We start from the raw sequence: 16727 nt of genomic DNA on the forward strand, positions 1-16727 counted from the left end.
AATATCTCTGCATTCACACCATGACCTGGGTTTCCTCCCACCCTTCTACTCTAGGGCTGAGAACTGGGGGTGGGTTTAACCCAAAGCATGTAGGCATGAGTTTCCATGTACACAAATGGAGGACACTTTATCATTTGGTTCAGAAGATACAAGCACCTTAAACAAAACATTGGAAAAACAGCTTCTCTTTCAGTTCTAATTCCCCTGCAGCTCTTGAGGCTGCCATTAAAACTTGGAGCAGAGCAGGGAAGTCTGATGTTTTTTCCTGACTCACCAGCTATGACAGGCCAAATGTGATAGCCTGCATTCAAGCCTTTGCAGGTCAGCAATTTTCTAATATTTTGTTTGAACCTTTTATTCATTTTTGGGTGGGAAATTTTAACAATAAAATCCTGTTATTAATTCAGGAATGTATATGGTTATGTTTGCTTTAAAGGTCTTTAACAATATGTCAGTTAAATATGGTAGAACATGATCCGAAGATCCTCTGGGCTATGCCAGCCCTATATTTACCTTGTAGGTTAACAAAAGGTGCACCCTAGTCCCTGAGTGAGTCCCATTGAAGGGTTCCCCTGTGATATCCAGCCCCAACAGTGGCTACTCATAGATATCCCAGATCCTCCGCATCCAAAGGCAGTCTGCTAGTTTTACCTTAAGCCGCCTTAAACCACACAGCATTTGGGTGCACTTATAATAAAACAAAAGTAGGTTTGTTAAAGAAAGACTAAAGATTTAACTAGAAATGAGAGAAAGTGGTGGAAACAAGTGGTTCCAATACAAAACCAAATAATCAAACGCAAGCCTGTATCTACATTTATTAATAGTTACCTTTTCTATCTAATAAAGTAGGTCCTCCCCATGTCCCCAGAGTTCAGTCTGTTGCAAAGCTGGCTGGTTTTGCAAGAACCAGGATCCAAATATTAATGAACCCCCACCCCTGCTCCACAAAGGGTTTTCTCAGTGAATGGATACTGAGTGCTTCTCTGTCCTCTTTGTTTTTACTGAAAACAGCCTTTTGTTTCTGTTCACAGACAAGGCAAACCCATGTCTTGTTGCAAAGTGCCTTTTTTACCTTCAAGTGGTTTTGATTGTTTGCAGTTGCCTTTGATAGTTTCCAACTGAAAGTCTTAGTACTGTTCAAGGCTAAACAATTGAGCCTTGCGTTACATCACCAGCTAAAAAGGGCAGGGTGACAACTTTCCATTGCCTGAACGGGGCATTGCTGAGGCACATTATTCTCTGACTAAAGTCATGTCTACACATACAGTGCTGCAGTGGTGCAGCTGTACAAATACAGCTGCGCCACTGCACTGCATCTGGAGAAGACGCTCTATGCTGATGTGAGTGGCAGAAGCTATGTCAGCAGGAGAAGCTCTCCCGATGACATAGCACTGTGTACATGAGTGCTTATGTCAGTGTAATGTATGTCGCTCAGAGGGGTGGGGGTGGAATATTTTGCCAACATATGCTGTAGTGTAGACGTAGCTTAATTTTTACTCCAAGTCCATAAAGAATATTTTCAATATAAATACATTATTCCTTAAATATTACCCATACATGCATTTCACAATGATTATGAATCTTGATAAGTCACAATCTTTCTGTAGAAACCTTCCATGTTACTCTTCATTGATAATATCCTGTAAGACTTGTGTTTGGTGTAGAGAGTTTGTCAGGCCTGAGGTGAGAGTAGTTTGCAAAGAACAGGAGACCCTTTGCCAAAAGTCTCTGGGTCACAGTGTCCATGCAGAACAAAGACTGTCCCTGCCAGAAAGAGCTTACAATTTAAGTATATGCTGAGAGACAACAGATCGGGGGAGCACAAGGTAATAATGATGATTCGCATGATTAGAAGTGGTCACAGCCCATCAGTTGCCTAACTGTTCTTGAACTGTGTAGGCATTGTGATAGAGGTGAGTTGACAGGAGGGATTTAAAGAACAATGTGGCGGTCTTGAGGACTTTTACAGGGGCTCCTATGCATTAGGGTTGCAGGGGAGAATGCACAATGGTGCTTGCTGGGAAACCTGACAAATAGGCAATCAAGACTAGCATTAATGTCAGAGCTGACGAAGGGATGAAGTCTCAATACAATATAAAATAGCTACAGCAGTGATGGAAAGTGAGCTACAGCTCACACCCGGCTTTGAAGACACTTACAGAGTGACTGGTAGGCTTATAACATTCAGGGAGAGAATTCCACAGACACAGTTTAGGCGAGGTACTCTCAATGCTTAGCTGGAATCTGGACCCAGATGAAGAGCTGCTGACTAAATCTGCAGAATCTGCCTTCTCTATTATATCCCCCACTATCGAGGACACCTGTCCTCAGATTGGTAATTTCTTAGTAACTCTGGGGTCCTTTTAGACTCACTGCTGTTGGATGCTCAAATAGTCATCATGCTCACTTCCACTTAGCTTTCCCCCAATAAATTCTTCTCACAGGTGTAACACATCTACTCATACATATAAAGAAAAATACAACCTCTGCTCCCCATTGTAAACCTGTCAAGTTATTTCTCCTACAGGCTGGGAAGAGAGAGAGATTGGTATTTCTGTTTCTATTTTTTAAAACTTGGGATCTTATCAAGTGGAGATGGTGACAAATGTAAAATGGAACAAGTGGTTCCCAAGATGTCTAGCAGTACCTGGCTCTCTCCTCCCACAACAATAGTATATGTTCTATCCTGGGTTGCTTTAAATAGTGTGAGTATGGGGGCAGAATCTGTTAGAAAGCCCTCATTGTCACTCTTTCATTTCTTGTTGTTGTTCTCTTTTATCAGTGGCAGGGGTGTACTGACTGGTGATTATTGAAACAACAGTATTACTATAGTAGAACCTCAGAGCTACAAACACCAGAGTTACAAACTGAACTGTCAACCACACACCTCATTTTCAACCAGAAGTACTCAATCAGGCAACAGCAGAGACCAAAAAACTAAACGAAACAAAACAAAAAAAAGCAAATACAGTACAGGACTGTGTTAAATGTAAACTACTTAAAAATAAAGGGAAAGCAGCATTTTTCTTCTGCACAGTAAATATTCAAAGCTGTATTAAGTTAATGTTCAGTTGTAAAATTTTGAAAGAACAACCATAACATTTTGTTCAAAGTTACGAACATTTCAGAGTTACAAACTTCCATTCCCACTGAGGTTCTACTGTACTTTGGAGTTCTGGAGGACCTCCCAGCCCAGCATCTGAAACATGAATGAACCTCTTTTGCGTTTGCTATTATCTCCATTTTGCAGAACGGGAAACTGAAGCAAAGAAGTAAAGTGACTCATGCAAGGCTATATGGCAAATCTGCAGTAGATCCCAAAATAGAAGCATAGGACTGGAAGGGACCTCGAGAGGTCATCTAGTCCTGTCCCCTGCCCTCATGGCAGGACTAAGTATTCTAGACCAGGGGTCTCAAACATGCAGACCACAGAGTTATTTGCTGCGGCCCATCAAGGTTCCCACCCCAGAGTTATTTCCTGAGGCCGCCAAGCTCCCCTCACCCGCTGCCCTCCCTCCCCCGCAGCGCACTGCATCCCCGCTCCTCTGCCTACCTCCAGATGCTTCCCACTGCCAAACAACTGTTTGGCGGCACTTAGCGCTTTCCGGGAGGGAGGGGGGAGGAGCGGGGAGTAGCGCGCTCAGGGGAGGAGGCAGAGAAGAGGTGGGGCAGGGGCAGGTTTGGGGAAGGGGTTGGAATAGGGGCAGGGACGGGAAGGAGTTGGGGCGGGGACTTTGGGGAAGGGGTTGGAATGGGGGCAGAGAAGGGGTGGGAAGAAGCACGGCAGGGGCGGGGCCTCATGGAAGGGGTGGAGTGGGGGCGGGGCCGGGGGCTGAGGGGGGCCTTTTGTATCTTTATATGAAAAGGTGTCAGTGATGCGGCCCTCTGGCCAATGTACTAGTCCTCATGTGGCCCTTGTGGTGATTTGAGTTTGAGATCCCTGATCTAGACATTCCTGACAAGTGTTTGTCTCACCTTTTAAAAATCTCCAATGATGGAGATTCCACAACCTCCCTAGGAAATTTATTCCAGTGCTTAACCACCCTGACAGTGAGGAAGTTTTTCCTAATGTCCAACCTAAACCTCCCTGGCTGCAGTTTAAACTTATTGCTTCTTGTCCTATCCTCACAGGTTAAGAACGATCCCAGAATGATGTTTGCTTTTTTTTTGCAACAGCGTTACACTGTTGATTCATATTTAGCTTGTTATCCACTATGACCCCCGAGATCCCTTTCCGCAGTACTTCTTCCTAGGCAGTCATTTCCCATTTTGTACATGTGCGACTGATTGTTCCTTCCTAAATGGAGTACTCTGGATTTGTCCTTATTGAATTTCATCCTATTTACTTCAGACCATTTCTCCAGTTTGTCCAGATCATTTTGAATTTTAATCCTAACCTCCAAAGCACTTGCAACCCCTCCCAGCTTGGTGTCATCCGCAAACTTTATAAGTGTACTCTCTATACCATTATCTAAATCATTGATGAGGATATTGAACAGACCCAAACTCAGAACTGATCCCTGCGGGACCCCACTCGTTATGCCCTTCCAGCATGACTGTGAACCACTGATAATTACTCTCTGGTTTTCCAACCAGAACTGAGATATCCGGGTGCCCAGTCAGCTGATCTAATCGCTACTTGCCATTCTTTCCACCAGTCTATCCAGCCCTAACTAGCCATCTTTAAATGATTCATTTGATTACTGGATACCCAACTCATTTTGTGGGCAGCCGCTAGACAATTTGACTTACCTACTTACACAAAACAATACTCCCTTTAGAAAGTACTGTAAATAAAACTAATTTTTAAGCAGCTTGAATCATTTGAAAACCATGAGAAATGGTTATTACATTGACACAGGATAGGTCTCATGCTGAAAACTGGAAGGATGGGATTAGGGTCCTTTTACATTCACTTGTCGTGGACCAAGAGGACTAACAATATCTGAGCCAGAAAATGAGAGAAGTTATGTGTACTAATTGACTTGTGGGATAATATAAGTCTTTAGGTGAAAACACCAATGCATTTTAAAATGTTTCAGTTTCCATCCATAGATTTTGGAACTGATGCATGAAAGAATCACAAGCCGTACCAGAAACTAGGGATATTTTCTCTCTCTCACTAATGGCAATGGAAACTCTACTTAATGTATTATGCACAAATATGGACATGAAGTTGGGAAGCTGCACTGCTACCAACTCTTACAGATACAAACAAGCATGCATACAGAGGCCAAAGCAATACTCAGTGATGTTTTGACTGCACTGCAACAGGTTCCTATGATAAGAAGTGGCTGGTGCCCAACCAATTAGTTCATCAAGCCAAGAAAGATTTCCATTTGGTGATCTTGAATGATTGCAGCCTGGTTACGGCACTACATTATCACAGCACTACGTTATTCTGTTTCACTAAAAAAACTACCAGGGCTTGCCACTGTTAGGAAGGGAACCATACCTTCTTAGTACATGTCTAGACTAGGTTACTGCTTTTCAGTGTGACTTCTTGTCACAGGATCAAAGCTAGGGTGAGGTTTTTGACTGCTGCTGACCAAGGCAGACTCTGTGTAGTCTTCAAAGACAATAGAATTTGCCAACAACTGAGTCAGTTTAGCCAGCCTGCCAGGAATTTGCTGCATGCCACAGGATATAGTTTTGAGTCACATTCTAAAAACAGCCTTGATACAGAAGCACTTAAAAAGAAAAAGTCTGCAACTTCCAGCCAGTCTAAACCCAGTGCTTGCTACCCCTTTCTTTAAGGAGAAATGCTGTCAGATTTCAAAGCATTTAACCTGCTTCCTATACGCACTGCTGTTTCTTTAAACACGGTGTCACATTTATTAGGAAGTGTGACAGTGGACTACATACTGTATTTTAATGGCTGTGCCATTATGTGGATAGACAATAGTCTGATGCAGCATGATTGATGCAACATGCATTGTAGGGATTTTTAGCAGAAACTAGTGGCTGACTGAATGTTTAGAGGCACATGGTGATGATGCCCACACATCTCACATTACAATCGGACTAACATTTCTGTTGAAAATAATATGGAAGAATTCCCTATGAAATAAGAAATTATTTTGTCTGATTCACCACTAGGTGTCACCACTTCTTCGTTTTTTAAGAAGCTGTTGAGTTTTTCTATGCCTGGGAGAAAAAAAAATGTTCAAGGTGAAGGCAGGAAGCCAATGGGCTATCTAGATCCCTGGTACATCTCCAATCAAACATTTCTTTATTAAATGCAGGTTGGCAGATAGCATAGTCAGAGAAAAATGAGGAATCACTTCCAGTCACTTCTGTGGATTCTTGCCATCTAAGACCATATTGAAGCACTAAAAACTTCATAAACATAGGTAGTTAGAAAGTCTTAGTATGGCTGGCACACAGAGGAGCTCTGCCTAGTTCAGTGTGCTTCACTGGATCTGAAATAAGCCCCAATATGAGTAGTGTTCCAGCTATGCTAAGTCAAAGGATTACTTCCTATACTTATGAACAGCTGAGAGTCTAATTGCTTAAACGCCTCTCAGAGTAGCTGGCTTTGTTAAATTAAATAAACGTGAGTGCTGATTACTCCTGTCATTTTGGTAGCTTTGGGGGTTGATTTTTACATATCCACAGAACAAGTACAGGCCAGGCAGCGGCAATGCAAGCTTCCCCCAGGCTGCCCCATCCCAGACCTAGTGGAATCACCTCCAGGGATGGAAGCGCAGTTCAAGTTCCCTGGGCCAATCATTTTCTTGGTCTTTCTACTGAAACCGCCAAAGAGGCTGACAATTCGTGCCAGGACAGTGGTGGTTTTAAGAGGTGAACTGGACTGAGATCTCCAACTCATTTCACACAGATCCCCGAACAGCCACTAGACAGCAACATTTTTGGTCACTAATACTGTGGTCCACATATAAGCCAACAAGATAGAGAAGAAAGATGCTGGATTATGGAGCCTCTTTCCTGAGCTTTCTAATACCCCTTAAAGCAGAGTAATTAAAAAACTAACACAAACTATGTGGCCTTATCAAGAACAGACAAGCATAAACTGCATGGGCGCACTCTTCCCTTTTTTCATCTGTTTCTTCCTCCTGTGTAAAGCAGGGACTGCCTGGGGTAGAGAGAGCCCTAGGAAGTGGAGGGAGAACTGCATTGGCAGGATGGCTGCTTTTGGGCAGTTTGGAAGAGCTTGGCAGCGAGAAGAGATTGAACTGGCTGCCCAGCAGGGGAAAATTTTTTTGCTCTGATCGCCTAGTGGAGCACACAGTTGCTGGATGATTTAGCGCTTATTCTCTGAGCCAGAGGAAAAAACCAATCATCTCTGGCAGCAGTCAGCTTTTAGCTGACCTCCTAAATAGTTAAACCTGGTACCAGCTCTTCTTCCCATTTTAGGCCTTCCCCTCCCAGAACTATAGAGGGTCTCAGGGTGTCAGCTCTTGAGTCACCTGTACTATATCTTAGAGCTGTAGAGTTATCACAATTCCCATGGAGGCAGGCATTCTTTCCTAATAACCCCCTTTTTCAGGTCATCCCACAAAGGCTTTGCTAGGCCCCAAAGGCAGGCTCACAAGTCCTTTTTCTCTTATAGAACAGATGTAAAGGGTGTTTTTATTGTAATGAGTCCCGAGTTTCCATCTTCATATTCTATAAGTCTGAAATTTGAGAACCAGGGTTTGTATAGGAGTTAAAGCCTATGGTTTCCTCTATTATACGTGCTAAAGCCATGTCACTGGGGTGGTCCTGGCATAGAGCTTCCAGACAGAGAATATAAAGATGATTTTTGTAAGTACAGAACCTGTCCGATTTGATTCACATCACAAATATTTAATTAAACCGCTGCAAAAATTATGAATGATTACTACTCCAGAAAGTTGAGGCAGCACAGAGAAACTCCACTCCATTAAGATTCAAATGTAGAAGTTGGTTTTAAAGGACACTCTCAACTCTTAAAATTAAAAACTTTCAGACTTTTTAACCTACTATAACAAATACATTAAAATATTTTTCTTTATATTTTCCAGTTTATTTACTTTGTGCATTTGATAGCACTTTGTGTCTAGTCCGTTCAACTGTTTCTGCTATATAGTCAATTTCTTCTCTTGTTTTTTGGGTCTTTCACACAGCACCATGGGAGATACTTATGGGAGATATTTTTTTTTAAGTTGGAAAATGTGACTGTAAAACCACAAAAAATAACAGGGGGATTTATTGGTAATTTTTTGACTTAAAAATAATTTTAACTCATTTTAAAAATGACTTAAATCAACTTCTATACCAGATGACTGGACGATAGCTAAAAGACTCCACAGGTGAACCTGACAATTACAGGTCAGTAAACCTAATGTCAGTACCAGGCACATTGGTTGACACTATAGTAAAGAACAGAATGATCAGACACAAAGATAAACATGATTTGCGGGGGAAGAGTCAACATGGCTTTTGTAAAGAGAAATCATGCCTCACCAATCTATTAGAATTCTTTGAGGGGGTCAAAAACATATAGATAAGGGTGATCCAATGGATATAGTGTAGTTGGACTTTCAGAAAGCCTTTGACAAGATCCCTCACCAAAGGCTCTTAAGCAAAGTAAGCTATCATGGGAAAACAGGGAAGGTCCTCTCATGGATCAGTAACTGGTTAAAAGATAGGAAACAAAGGGTAGGACTAAATGGCCAGTTTTCAGAATTGAGAGAGGTAAATAGCAGTGTCCCCCAGGGATCTGTACTGGGACCAGTGCTGTTCAACATATTCATAAATGACCTGGAAAAAGGGGTAAACAGTGAGGTGGCAAAATTTGCAGATGATACAAAACTACACAAGATAGTTAAGTCCAAAGCAGACTGTGAAGAGTTACAAAGGGATCTCACAAAACTGGGTGACTGGACAACAAAATGGCAGATGAAATTCAGTGTTGATAAATGTGAAGTAATGCACAGTGGGGAAAAAATAATCCCAACTGTACATACAATATGATGGGTTCTAAATTAGCTGTTACCACTCAAGAAAGAGCTCTTTGAGTCCTCATAGATAGTTCTCTGGAAACATCCACTCAATATGTAGTGGCAGTCAAAAAAGCTAACAGAATGTTAGGAACCATTAGAAAAAGGATAGTTAATATGACAGTAAATATAATAATGCCACTATTTAAATCCGTGGTTTGCCAACACCTTGAATACTGTGTGCAGTTCTGGTTTCCCCATCTCAAAAAAAGGTACAGAGAAGGGCAACAAAAATGATTAAGGGTATGGAACAGCTTCCATATAAGAAGAGATAAAAAGACTGGGACTGTTGATTTTAGAAAAGAGACAACTAAGGGTGGATATGATAGAGATTTATAAAATCATGAATGATGAGGAGAAGGTGAATAAGAAAGTATTATTTACCCCTTCATGTAACACACGAATCAGGGATCATCCCGTGAAATTAATAGGAAGCAGGCTGAACACACACAAAAGGAAATACTTCTTCACACAATGCACAGCAGAACAGCCTGTGGAACTCATTGCCAAGGGATGTTGTGAAGACCAAAAGTATAACTGGGTTCAAAAAAGAATTTGATAAGTTCATGTAGGATAGGTCCATCGATGGCTATTAGCCAAGATGGTCAGGAATGCAACCCCAAGCTCTGGATGTCCCCAAGCCTCTGACTGCCAGATGCTGGGACTGGACAACATGGGATGGATCTCTTGATAATTGCTCACAACACCTAATTTTTAGGCATCTAGAAAATCACAGGAACACCCTGTGATCCACAAAGCCTGAGTTAAGCACCTCAACGCCCTGTATGATGAATGGGGAGAGATAATGGCCTTACCATGCTAGGTGGTTCCCCAATGGAGCTAGCCAATGGGAGATGTCCTAAGTCCTGGCCCTCTCACTGAGATAGGCATCTATGTCCAGCTGCATAGCACCTACCTCTGCTACAGATCCATAACCCGGAACTCCTCGCCTGGAGTCAGGATGTCTAGGTGCCAGCAGTGCTTATGACAATGAGCTAGACAGGCGCCTAACTCCTCACAAAATGGCTAGAGGAGGAGAAGGAGGTGGTGCCTACACTATATATTTTAGCCCAGTGGTTAGCGTATTAACCTGGGATGTGCGGGGACCCTGGTTCAATTCCCACCCTGTGCCTGAGGAGAGAAAGGATTTGAACAAGGGTCTCCCACTGCTCAGAAAAGTGTTCTAACTTCTGAGCTCTGGGATACTATGATGTTAGAAAAAAAAAACAGGAGTACTTGTGGCACTTAGAGAGTAACAAATTTATTTGAGCATAAGCTTTTGTGGGCTAAAACCCACTTCATCGGATGCATGCAGTGGAAATTACAGTAGGAAGCTATATATATACACAGAGAACATGAAACAATGGGTGTTACCATACACACTATAACGAGAGTGATCAGTTAAGGTGAGCTATTACCAGCAGGAGAGAAAAAAACCCCAATCTTTTGTACTGATAATCAAGATGGGCCATTTCTAGCAGTTGACAAGAACATGTGAGGAACGGGGGAAGTGGGAGGGGGGAACATTACAAAGTAAAACTATTTCCCCATGTTTATTTTTCCCCCCTACTGTTCCTCACACGTTCTTGTCAACTGCTGGAAATGGCCCATCTTGATTATCACTACAAAAGGTTGGGTTTTTTTTCTCTCCTGCTGGTAATAGCTCACCTTAACTGATCACTCTCGTTATAGTGTGTATGGTAACACCCATTGTTTCATGTTCTCTGTGTATATATATATATATATCTTCCTACTGTATTTTCCACTGCATGCATCTGATGAAGTGGGTTTTAGCCCACAAAAGCTTATGCTCAAATACATTTGTTAGTCTCTAAGGTGCCACAAGTCCTCCTGTCCTTTTTGCAGATACAGACTAACACGGCTGCTACTCTGAAACTGTGATGTTAGCAGCTCCCTCAGTCTCTCCATTGAAGCTGTTGGGTTTGGATAAATCTTTAAAGAGTCATTGGACCAGAAAGAAAGTGAGTTTAGGCAGTAAAATACACATGCTGGCATGACCAATATTCAAGTTTTTACTAGGCACACCAGCCAGTCACTGGCCAACTGGTCAGGAAGGAAAGACCATCTCAGTGACACACCACTAATTACTTTAAGTACTCTGCTATGGCTGTTGTTTGTTGGCCTCATGTCAGGGGGCAGGGAGGAAATAGGAGGCTGTCACTCCACAGTCAAATGGATCAATACATTTAAAAGAAACAGCAAAGTAAGATCAAAGAATAGCATTCCTATAAAAATATAGTTAGTTTAGAAAACTAGGTTTCAGAGTAGCAGCCGTGTTAGTCTGTATCCGCAAAAAGAACAGGAGCCCACGAAAGCTTAAGCTCTAATAAATTTGTGAGTCTCTAAGGTGCCACAAGTCCTCCTGTTCTTTTTTAGAAAAATAGTTAAGCACAATTCTGAATGGCTGTTACCAAAACCATTCCCCCCAAACCTTGATGCACAGTGAATTTTCAAACTTGCATACCTAAAGCACGCACCTAAATAAGTTACCTGATTTTCATAAGCGCTGTTCCTATCGATTTCCACTGAAACTGCAGGTTTTCAGTGCTGCTGATATCCAGTACACTTATTTAGGTGCTTAAATATGGCTTGAAGTACCTAACTTTAGGCACCCAGGTTTGAAGATCTTGGGCTAAAATACGCATGTTACAGTACATTCCATTCAGCTACCAGCCCCTGTCACAAGCAGTGGACCCTGTACTCTTAGCACATTTTATAAATCAGAAATTGGGTCTGGGCTAGGAGGCAGTCACAGTCAGTCCAAAACGTAGCTTGAGGTGAACTCTGCACGCAGCACTGAAGGCATTTTTTTTTTTTTAATGGCAAGTCTCCAGCCAGCTGCCCCAGAGATGTTGGGCAGCCTTAGTGTAAGCAGCTGGAAGTCCATTGATGATCACGAGAGCCTCAGCTACTTAGGCCAGAGCAGACTATGGCCCATGGTATCTACATATATAAATGATCTTCCAAACTTTACACTTCCGATCAATACAAGAATTGAGTGGCTCACCTTTACTACATTGCTCATGAGCTTGCATTGACAGATCAAAAATGAACTCCAACTCACCCTGGGTATAGATTTTCCCCTCCCATTTGGTTTATTCTCTAGCTTTGCAGAGATCACCCTAGATGGCAAGGGGGAATCAGGTTGTAGATACATACTTTGGCTTGCCTCCTGGAGTAGCCATAAATCCTGACCTGTTAGTCTTGCTTCTTTATACAGGCATGGAAAGTGGCCCAGGTACAATTGTGCCCATTCAACTTTCTGCTTCCCTTTTCCTCCTCTTGCCAGTTAGTGTAGAGCAGGGAAGATGGGTTGGTAATTGCCTTTTATGATATAGTAGCTGACTGTATCTGATTATCCTTAGGTGGATCAATTTGCCAACTAACGGACTGGTTGAGGGATGTCCATTCAGTAATAGGTAGTGCTCAGTTTGTTTCAGGCCCTTTTCCGAAGCATGTGTTGGTGGATATATGGCAGAATGCTGCACACTGAGTTTATTATACAAGGAATAACTTCTAGAAGCTGGCTGGGGGAATGACATTCTGTTATCATAATTTCCAAGTTGTCATCATGTCATAAAGGAAATCCCTCACACATACAGATTTCATGCAGATTTCAAGGCTCTAGGAGAAAAACTCATGTGGCTGCCAATCAGTCAGTATTTGAAAAGATCTGCCTGCCGTCTTTTAGCTCCATCCAATAACAGTGTAAGTGAAAGCGATTTGTTACTGTGGAAGAGCAACTATTGGGGCTCATATTACACAAAGCATCTAGTAGCACAGTTTCCCTTGTTTCTCGGGAAGAAGACAGGTAGTGTTGCTATTTATTTGATAGATATCACACATTTTCACCCTCAAGTAAATACATATATTGCAAGAAATAGCTTGCAATTGCTTGCCCTTGGCTATACTTACCTCCCTAAGGAGATGGAAGGGGCACAGATGTTGGACTGCCAAACATAAACTATATTGTGAATATTTACATACAACAGGCATGACAGATGTGGAGTATCAGCAGCACTGGCATTTGCATTCACATGCTATTTTTGATCTGTGTGACCTACTGAATTGACCTTTTGATATTGAGCCTTGCAGTTAAGTTACCAGGTTTACAAAACCCTAGATTACTTATCTGGAACTGGAATCTTTTCCGGGAGTGACTAGAGATGTAACTAGCATATCCCATCACTCTGAATCCTGATGTCTGAAAGCAATACAGATACAGCTATGCTTCTCCATCTGGTTTTGCTAAGCAGGATCACCTACTCAAATCAGGTTGCTTTGCATTGACACACTTCCAATTGCCTCCCCTCATGGCATAGACACATTTGGTGAACACTTGGGAGATCTAGGACTCTCTACCATGCTTCTCTTCTCCTTACATATGTGACAACCACTAATCGATACTTCCCTCTACGCTTTCATTTGTGCATATCATTGGGTGAAGTCAGTCGTGAAGGGTTATGTGCAGGGACTTGGCCACAGTACGATGCATGTGTACCCTTCACTGCATTCTTTCCCTTTGCATTCTTCCAACAGGGGAAGGTTGGCACAAGTATGTGCATAGCTTTTGGGAACATTTTGCTCCTCTAAGGAGGCTACTTAAACCATTTTTGCCTCCCCAGGCAAGAATCTGCACCTTTGTGTGTGGACTTGGGGTGAGAAGAGGAGATCAACATTGGAATGCATCAATTAGGAGTCTGTGGGATTGAAATCACAGTCCGGAGAAAGAATGCCTTGGAGCAGGTACCGTATTTGGAAGTAGGGAATACAGAGGGAGGAAATAGCATTCTTTTCTTTCACAGCATTATGAAAGTTTTGCAATATCCTTTTTACCTCTATCAGAAGGGAAGGGGATTAGAATGAAATCACTTGTATGTGAGAGATGGGAGAGCCTGAGTCTTACTGAACCCACTGGGCCAAACTCTGCTCTCACTAACACTGGTTCAAATCCCAGGTAACTCCCATTACCTTTGGTGGAGTTACATTGGTGTAACACAGCAAAATGTCTCTTGTAAATCTGTCTGGTTATGGAGAAGTCTTTTTATTTTAACCCAGATTACAAACAGAATAGGCAGAGTTAATATTACGGCAGGAACAAGAGGTGTGGAAAGTCTTACATGCTTTTCTTATATTTTACCTCCATGATTTCACTGATGATCGGGAATCCTTGCTTTTACAGATGAGTGCCAAATGGGTTAAGTGAGGTCAACTATCTATTGAGCAGATTTTTCTCGCCAGATGCTGGCAGCAAGAGTTGATTCTGACATCTTTTACAAGACATTAGTTCCTAGTTTTTTGGCTCTGGCTCACAAATGTGGTGGCCAGACTGCTTTGGCATTCTTTTATCAAGAGCATTATTCAGTGTTGTAATTTATTTAAGCTCCTGTGGTCTTCATGTCTTGACTGGAATAAAATAAAATCCCACCGATGTCACAGCTCTGAAAGACACCAGAAAAAATGGCTGTGTGAAATGGGTGTGGGAGGGAGGAGTAAGAAGGGAAGTGTTAAGGAAATTTAGTGGATGAAAGAATGCAGGGGAGATAATTTCACAGTCCAATTTTGCAAGGCGGAAAATGCCTGTCCTGCCTGAGAACATCACTGTGTAATTCGGAGTTAGACATTCCAGAGAGAAAGCATGACAAACAGTGTATCAAGTATAGTAACAGCTCTGAATAACAAATAAAATAAAATAAAATAATAAAAAAACGTGTTTTCAAGATTAGTGGGTAGATTGGTTCAATGGCCAGTCAATGTTATTGTTATGGGATTGTGCATGTATACTGGAGGGTGAGAGATGGAGGTGGAAAGAGCATTCCTGCAAAAATTTTCCTCGTGTAGATCAAAAATTGCACCTCTGGATTAGGCTGTAGCTCCTAATGTTATTTTTACATTTTCTCCAGCATCACGTGGAACTGGTCTGCACTTGGGACCCAATCCTACAGAAGTGAAGTAAATGGAGTTTTATCACTGATTTCAATAGGCACAAGACTGAATCCTAGAGATTCTCAATGTTCGACTTGCTAGGCTATTAATATGAGATTCTCATTTGACTGTCCCTAGGGCCCTCCCAAAAAGTTCCTCAGGAGACGTCCCCCTTAAATGCTTCTTTTTCTGCTGGCAGGAGCATTCCTTATCATGAGCAAGGTAAGCAACATCCTGGGGCTGTAAGCCTCAGGCTTGCTCCTGCAAGGTGTTGAGGACTCGAGCCCAATCCAGTGAAACACTTAGCATGTTAATGTGCTCGCTGAAGCCTTGGACTCTTTTCATACTTAAAGTTAAGCACACGCTTAAGTGCTTCACTGAACTGGAGTAGAGTGTTCAGCACCCTGCAGAATCAAGCCCTGCAAGGGTCCTTGTAGTAACCTCAGCAACCTTTGGGCTGATGCCATCACCCCGGCACCAAGATTTGAAGAGGAGTCCCTGAAGTAGTTTCATTACTTGAGATCCCACAAATTATAAGGCTGTTCTTGATCTCCCTTTCTCCAGATCGCCTCATTTACAAAAGGATTCATCACCTTTGACATTATTCAATCCTACCACTTTTGCACATCGGTATCAATGTGATCATGATCTGTCTATGCTTCATTAATACCTTCTGCTGGTCATTCTGGAATTGATGGCTTCCACTGACCAGGGGAGAGGTTGAATAGAAGCAGGGGACAACTGAAATAAAACAGAGCAATAAAAGTAGTAAGAACCAGTACCTTCTTTGCACCAGGCCTGTACAAAGGCTAAATATTATCATTCTGTGGTACACCTAGGCTGTGGCTATTTGCATCCAGGTTTCTGTTTTGTAGTTAAAAAAGTTATTTTTGAGAAGCAGCTTTTTAATAATTAGAAGATATGGAAATCACAAAAGATAGTTCTTATATTTTCCAGGATTTTATTTATGTGTAAATGGGAGAGAGAGCCAAAACAGGGCACTGAATCCAAAACTTTGGAGGAGTTCTGATCCTGTTTTAGACTTGCACTTTGTGCAACTCAGACCCATCTCCAATATTTACAAGGGCAGACTGGCTTGGTCACAAGTCAGGATATTATTCTACCAGCACAAGTCACAGAGGATATACAAAAGTATAACCCGAATAATGTGATTTTTAAGGTCTAGGATCTTGTGATCTGTCAGGGCTAGAAAATATTGCTATATAGCACTATATAGGATTCACAGCTTGATAGCTTTAGTTTCTATCCTTGGTGATTAATGCATGCAATATCATACCCTGAAAATATCAGTCCCCTGAACAAAGCAGAATAGGTCATTTACCAGACAAGCCAGGATACTTTCAACATGCCAACCATCTTGCGCTAGAGTACCTACAAATATTTAAGAGCAGAAGTTTTATATATATCAATTCAATTACAGAAATTCACTAGCTAAGAAAATGCTCAAGTTGTTATTAAAAAAGGAAACTGTTATAGGGCATGGCCATGCAGAATTTTGCCAGGCAAAATCAATGAGAATCAACATCCGAATGAATTATGCCTAAGGAAGGCACAATAAGGACCATAATCAACTCCTTTTACAGATTTACATAAGAACATAAGAATGACCATACTGGATCAGAGCAATGGTCCACCTAGCCCAGTATCCTGTCTTCTGACCATAGCTAGTGCCTGATGCTTCAGAGGGAGTAAACAGAACAAGGCAATTATTGTGAGCCATCCCCTGTTGTCCAGTATGAGCTTCTGGTAGTCAGAGGTTTAGGGATACCCATACAA

General features: G+C 42.0%; 1 long non-coding RNA gene across 1 annotated transcript in view; it reads right to left on the reverse strand.

The window, feature by feature from the left end:
* Positions 1–15578: 15578 nt before the first annotated feature.
* LOC122464157 overlaps positions 15579–16727 on the reverse strand; it is a 137371-nt gene continuing 136222 nt past the window's right edge. The window contains exon 3 of the long non-coding RNA XR_006288077.1: positions 15579–15671. This is a non-coding gene — a long non-coding RNA (uncharacterized LOC122464157). The remainder of the gene's footprint in view (positions 15672–16727) is intronic.

Source organism: Chelonia mydas, chromosome 1 (assembly GCF_015237465.2).
Source record: "Chelonia mydas isolate rCheMyd1 chromosome 1, rCheMyd1.pri.v2, whole genome shotgun sequence".
Lineage (NCBI taxonomy): Eukaryota > Metazoa > Chordata > Testudines > Cheloniidae > Chelonia > Chelonia mydas.